Source organism: Felis catus, chromosome D4 (assembly GCF_018350175.1).
Source record: "Felis catus isolate Fca126 chromosome D4, F.catus_Fca126_mat1.0, whole genome shotgun sequence".
In the NCBI taxonomy this organism is placed as follows: Eukaryota; Metazoa; Chordata; class Mammalia; order Carnivora; family Felidae; genus Felis; species Felis catus.
Window position 1 is genome coordinate 12,943,798 of NC_058380.1, and position 6,668 is coordinate 12,950,465.

The window sequence follows — 6,668 nt, forward strand, 5'->3', positions numbered from 1 at the left end:
TTGTGAGTTTGAGTCCCAGATTGGGTGTAGAGAGTACTTAGAAATAAAATCTTAAAAAAAAAAAAACCAAAAACCAACCCTGTTCTTTTACTAAAAGAGCATTTAATCAAAATGTCCAAAATATTAATGTATTCTAGCTACAGTTAATTTATCTTTTTATTCATAATATGCATTCAGATTTTCTTTTTCTTGTCTGGCTGTGTCAAAATTGTTTTATTGGTCTTTTCAAAGATCCACCTCTTGGGTTAAATATCAATCCCACTTTTATTCTTTCCTCATGCTTTTCCCAGATTTTTTTTTTCTTCAGTTTTTGGCTTCTTGAATTGATTGCTTGGTTTATTTTTATTTGTTCATGGATATAAGCATGCAAGGCTCTAAGTTTTACTCAAGGTACAGCTTTGGGGTTTATTTTGGTTATATAATTTTTCCTAGTGTCATCAGCTCTGACTCTAATTTGTATTTTCTGTGATCTATGAATTATTTGACAGTATTTTAATTTCTAGTATTTAAAAAAAGTATCCTTTTGTTATGAATTGCTCACTCTACTGCCTGGTGGTCAGAAAACGTGGTCTACAATATGTTACTTATAGTCTTACTATATCCTATATTTTTGTCCAGATTCCATGGATATTTGAAAAGAAGATGCATATTATTAAATTGAGTAAGACTGGGGTTTTCATGAAATTGCATTTTTTGCATTTTTGCTTTGCATATTTTGATGGACTATTACTAGGTACTGTTACCTTTTCAGTATAGAATGTGCCCATACAAAGCAATTTTTTCCTTATATTCTATTCTTTTCTGATATCAATATGATCACTCCTGAATTGTTTTGGAGTTAACGCTTTGCCTTGTCTTTACCACTCTGTTTAACCTGTGTCATTTCATTTCAGGTGAGCCTCTAGAGAAATGCATGCATGCTTTTGGGGAGTCTAGCTGGCTCAGTTGGTAGACCAAACTGATCAAGAGGGGGTAGACCCTCTTGATCTCAGGGTTGTGAGTTCAAGCCCCATATTGGGTGTAGAGATTACTTTAAGTCATCTTAAGTAATGACTTAATGACTTCATTTCTTTGATCCAAATTGAAAACCGAGCTTTAAACATTCTTTTTCATGTTTTATTTTTGAGAGAGTGCAAGGGGGGAGGGGCCGAGAGATGTCAAAAGAGGATTCCAAGTGGCTCCTAGACAGCAGGGAGCCCTATGCAGGGTTTGAACTCAGGACCTGTGAGATCATGACCTGAGCTGAGGTCAGAAACTCAACCGACTGAGCCCCCCAGGTGCCCCACAAATCTAACTTTAAATAAGGATGTTTAGGTGACACGTGGATTCTATTTTCCTTCTTATTGGGTCTGTTTCTTGTGTCTCCCTTCTTTGGCTGTACATTGATTGATCAAGGCTGTTTTGCTAATTTGTCTTCACTTTCTACAAACCGTGCAAGAACTGATTATACTTCCCTTTTGTTTTCTACTTCCTGATTGCTACCCCCCTCCCCAACCAGCTGGCTATTTTTGCCATTCTAATGTAAAGGCTCCAATAAGCCACCAAGAACTTCAGATTCCTAAATACAGCGGGCACGTTACTTTTCACCAAGCACCAGTCTTACTAAGCCCTCCAGTGACGTTCAACACGACTGATTATTCTGCCTCCCCCACTGCCCCTTATTCTATGACCCTGCACTTTTCTAGATTTTTTTAATTTTTAATTTTAGAGAGAGAGAGAGAGAGCTTGAGCAGGGAAGTGGGGCAGAGAGAGTCTTAAGCAGGCTCTGCACTCAGCGTGGAGCCCGATGCAGGGCTCCATCCCACGACCCTGGGATCATGACCTGAGCCAAAAATTAAGAGTCGGTTGCTCAACAAACATCCACTCAGGCGCCCCAGGACTTCTCTAGATTTTGTCTTGATTTTGTTATCTTTCTGTCTCTCTCGTCTCTCTCTTCCCTCCCTCCCCCTCCTGTCTGTGATCTCATCCACTTATGGCTTCGCTGACCATGACGGACTTCCAAATCTCCAGTCCTTTCTGAGCTCTAAACTCATACCATCGCTCTCTTGACATTTCCACGTGATGTCTGACAGGCACATCAACCCTGACATGTCCAGACACGAGTGCAGGACTTTTCCCTCGTGACAACACTCTCCTTCCCTCCATCTTCTCAAATGCACTGACAGTAACCTGCTTGTTGCCCACGCCATAACCCGAGTGTCGTTACTGGACCTTTTTATCCTCTATCCCTGACCCCTCACATCACTAAGTCCAAATGATTCTGCCTCCAATGTGTTTTCTGGAATTATTTGCTTCTTCCTACCTCCACTGCTAACAACCTGGTCCAAATGACCGTCACCTCCTGCCTGGACCATACAACAGTCTTCTTGCTACTCGCCCAGCTCTGTGCGAGCCTCTCTAAGACCCATTTTCCACCCGGCACCAGAAACAGCTTGCTGAAATACCTATCTGAAAAGAGCATTCTTCCACTTTAAACCTTCCCAAAGATTCCTTTGGTCTTCGAATCAAAGTCAAACCCTGTACTACACTGCAGTACAAGTTCCCCACCCCCATGATCCGACCAATGCCAACCACCCCAGCTTCTCATCCCTTCTCCTTCTGTTTATATTCCAGCCGCCTCCCCTTCCTTGGGTTCCTCCAAAATGAACTCGTTCCATGGGCTCTCCTCACTCCTTCCACACTTTTGCAGGCCTGGCTCATCCCTGTCATCCAGGTCCCAGCTCAAAGGTTTAAGTCCCCTCCAAGAGACTCATTCTGATGTAGCCTTTCCTCCACACCCAAGTCACGTGACTCTATTTTCATCGTGCTTATCACTATCTCAAATTATACAGAAATGTTGTTTCTGTGTTTCCATCCATGGACACATAAACCCCTTGAACGCTTTTATTTTTCCACCTTTGTGTCCTCAGTGATGATCATGCCTGGCATTAAATAGGTGCTCAATAAAATGGGTCAAATGAAAATGACTCTCAGTAAATCCCACTACCCTGATGCAGGCATAGAACGATGGAGAATTGGATTCAGCAGATCCAATACTGTCTATACCACTTACTACATGTGTCTTTTAGCAAGTTATCTGACCCTCAATTTCCTCATCTGAAATATGTGGACAACAACAGTATTGACTGTAAGGAGCTGTACAGAGCTACTATCTGGATTAAATGAGAAAAAACCCCTACGCACTTGGCACTATGACCACCAGATAAGAAGAGCTTAATAAATTATAGTGAGCTAGTATATGTTTATAAATAACTCTCTCTCTCTCTCTCTCTCTCACACACACACACACACACACACACACACACACACTTTGGTGTTCATCTTCGTTTGCCTTAATGGTTCTACTGCCCCACCTTTGAGACCCCGTCTTGTGTGTTCTCATCAATATTACCTCTCAGGAGCAGAATCTGAGTCACTAACATTCTCTGACCAGTTCCTAGCCCACCCCAGCATGGCTGTGAGCTTTTAGAAGCCTCTTTAAGTGATTTACCTAAAAACATAAACATTCTCCCTCCAGTATAACACAGCGAGTTCAAGCAGCCTACGTTCTGTGTACTTCCTCAGAGGTCCGTGAATAGTAAATATACCCAGGTCTATATAAATATCACGCAAGTTGAAAGACATAGAGTAAAATCATCTTTGCACTTACCATAAAAATCCTGTGAGTGCACGTTAAAGGGGTAACCTGCATTAGAACAAGATACGCCCCTTTTACAACAGGTACTGGCCGGGACAATTCAGTCTTTGTCATTTATTACTTTTATTTGGACAACATATATACATATGTACAAAATACCAACTGTCAGAATCCTCTTTTATAATTTCATTTGATTTACAAAAACGGGACAGCAAAATAACTTAGGTCACTAATACTGTACAAAAATAAAACTGATTAAACAGTTGTAAAGATCAGTATCTTACAGTGTTACAGATCATTCATCTGTTGTGAAAGAACATCTCAATCTATCCAGAGTGATGGGCGCTGTGCGAAATCTACCTGCAAACTGACAACTAATCAATTCCTGTAATATGACTACCAAATGTAAGTCTCAAAAGAAGCATGATGTAGAGTTAGACCTTAAAGCTGGGGCATCATTCCACAGTGGTGAAGGGCTTTCTTCTTTTCTAACCAAGGAGAGGAGTTATCGTAACTCTAAAACTATTAAATTTTCCAAAATATGACAATTACTTACAGTATTAGATAAAACGACGTTTCTTTCTTTTTAAACACCTGCAACAGTCTTTCGAAAAATTCAGTTTGGTTAAAAAAGTAAACAAAAATTACTATCCTGCATTTGGATTTTTATACGTTAAATCCATGGTCTTTTTAATATAAAAAGTAATTCCTTCATAGTTTGAGTGTTCAATGAACTGTAGTAGTCCTATTTGAACCATATCTTGATATAGTAAATCTAATTAGAATGCTGGTTCCTGTTTTGTGGCATGTTAAAACAGGATTTATCACGAAGAATAAAAAGCCTTGAGTTTATACGTTACGTTACTATAACATGTAAGAGAATATCAAATGTGTGTTCTTCAACAACTTGAAAAGGCAAGTAACAACTTTTTTTGGGAAGTAAATTGTGCAATTTTTTTTTTTTTTTTTTAAAACAAGTTGCTGCATTTATATCCGCCTAAGTAAGTGCTGGACGAAAGCCACATATAGATTTACTCCTGAAACTACAAAGATTGTCTTTCACTGACTTTGCTTGGTTTTCCTTCATTTCTTTCTGCGAGGGGGAAGATGAGTTTGTCCAAGTTAGCGGGTTGCTAGGCAACCCCAAACTCCTCACTCACTAAAAGGCAGCCTGTAGAGGGTCACAGGCAGAAACATTCCATGAGCTCAGTTAAGAAAGAGACAGCCTAACCTATTTCATATGGGAGAACAGATGTCCTTAAAACTCATTTTGGACACAGAAATTAAAATTTGGTTTAAAATAAGCGTTTCAAAAATCTGAAACAGAGGTAGAAAGTGTTCTTTATTTTTCCTGACATGTTTTCCCGTGAGAAAACACTTTCCTTTTTATCTCAATGGACCGTTCCCAGTCCCTAATGTTAAAAGCAGTTCTCTTTACGGAACTACTAATACGACTACATTGGTGAAACAAACAAAAGTAAAACACACCATGCTAGTGATGGCTATTGGATTGGACGTCGGAGTCAGCCGTGACCCACGCCGGCTGTAGGAACCCAGACTGGTTCTAAACTGTCAGGTGAAGTAACAAGTTCGCGGACAGGGAGGCACCCTGCGTTTGCGTGACACATCTCATAGCACACGTATCCACGAGAGTGCACCGGAGCTCCCTGTTTGAAATATCAGATAAAATTGCCAGAAAAGCACGATTTCTGACAAAAGAAAATGTAAACATTTCTCCCACGATCACAGCTGACTCCCCTACTTGAGGTTTCTTCTTAGCTATGAAAACAGTTCATTTTTCTGGCCAACGTGACGGCCAAAATTAAGTTTGCAGGTAAATGGCGGATTACGGATGCAGTGGTTTAGGCCATTGTAGACACCTGGATACAAGACATATATAGTGGTGAGGCTTCTGATGGAAAAGATACAGTGATGTGTTTTCCTTCGTACGTATGGAAGTGTGCCTTTCGTTCTCCAAAAGGGACAGTTCTGAAGTCACCTTGGAAAGCATCAGGGTATCTTCCCTCGGGACTCACTCCTCACAGGGATGTGCTTTTCTTTTCACAGGTCAGCTCCCTTTTTCTTGCACCTGTTAATGGGAGTTTGTGGGAACATGGGAAGGAGACCAACAAATCTTTTCTCCACAAAATAGGTGTTTCCAGAGCAACGTAAGGTCATGCACCCGTTCAAATAAAACCCAACAGAGTCAAAACCCTCTCCCTTCGTGGCATTAGGACAATACGATGACGTTAACTAAAAGGATCGGAAAATTTGGAAAAGTTAATAGAGTTAAAATTCTGTTTGTTCTTTTTGAAATTAAAAAAACAAAAATACTACCCTCCTTCTCCTTCAGCATCTGTTGTGTATATTCTGCCCTCACATCTCTGCCATGATTTCATAGGGAAATGTGTATACTGTAAAAAAAAATAATAATAATAATAAAAAATAAAAATAAAGCAGATTATAACGTGGTTCCAAACAGAATGTCTGCTTCTATCCTTAAAGCATGTACTGAACTTCTTCATCCTCTGCATTAAGAAAATAAAAGTGCAGCTTATGTTCAAAAAGTCCGAGTCATACAAAGCAAGGTTTCAAAGTTCTGTACTTAGTGTAACCTTTTGAAGGTTTGTCTTGATTAGTATAAATTCAGACTGCTTACCCATTGACTATAAGTAACTTTTTTTTGTTTTGTTTTGTTTTCGAGTCTTTAGATGACAGATCATGCTGGAATAGGTGCGCTCTTGCTTGCGTAAAGACAGCTGTGCTATGGCGTGGTGGGTGGGTGGGTGGGTGGGCGGCTGGTTGTTCTTTGTCTCAAAGGTTAACGTGATTCAAGAGAGTGGTTTTGCTAAAGAAACCGAAGCACACTCGTCATTACATCGAAGAGGGTAAGAAAACAACTCTGAGAGACAGCAAGCAGGAAGGGCCCAGGATCACTGTGTGATGCCACAGGTCAGCTCACCCAGTCCGACATATGTACACCAGTGTTGAATCTTTAAAAGTCTACCCCGCTCCTGGCCTTATCCCCCCC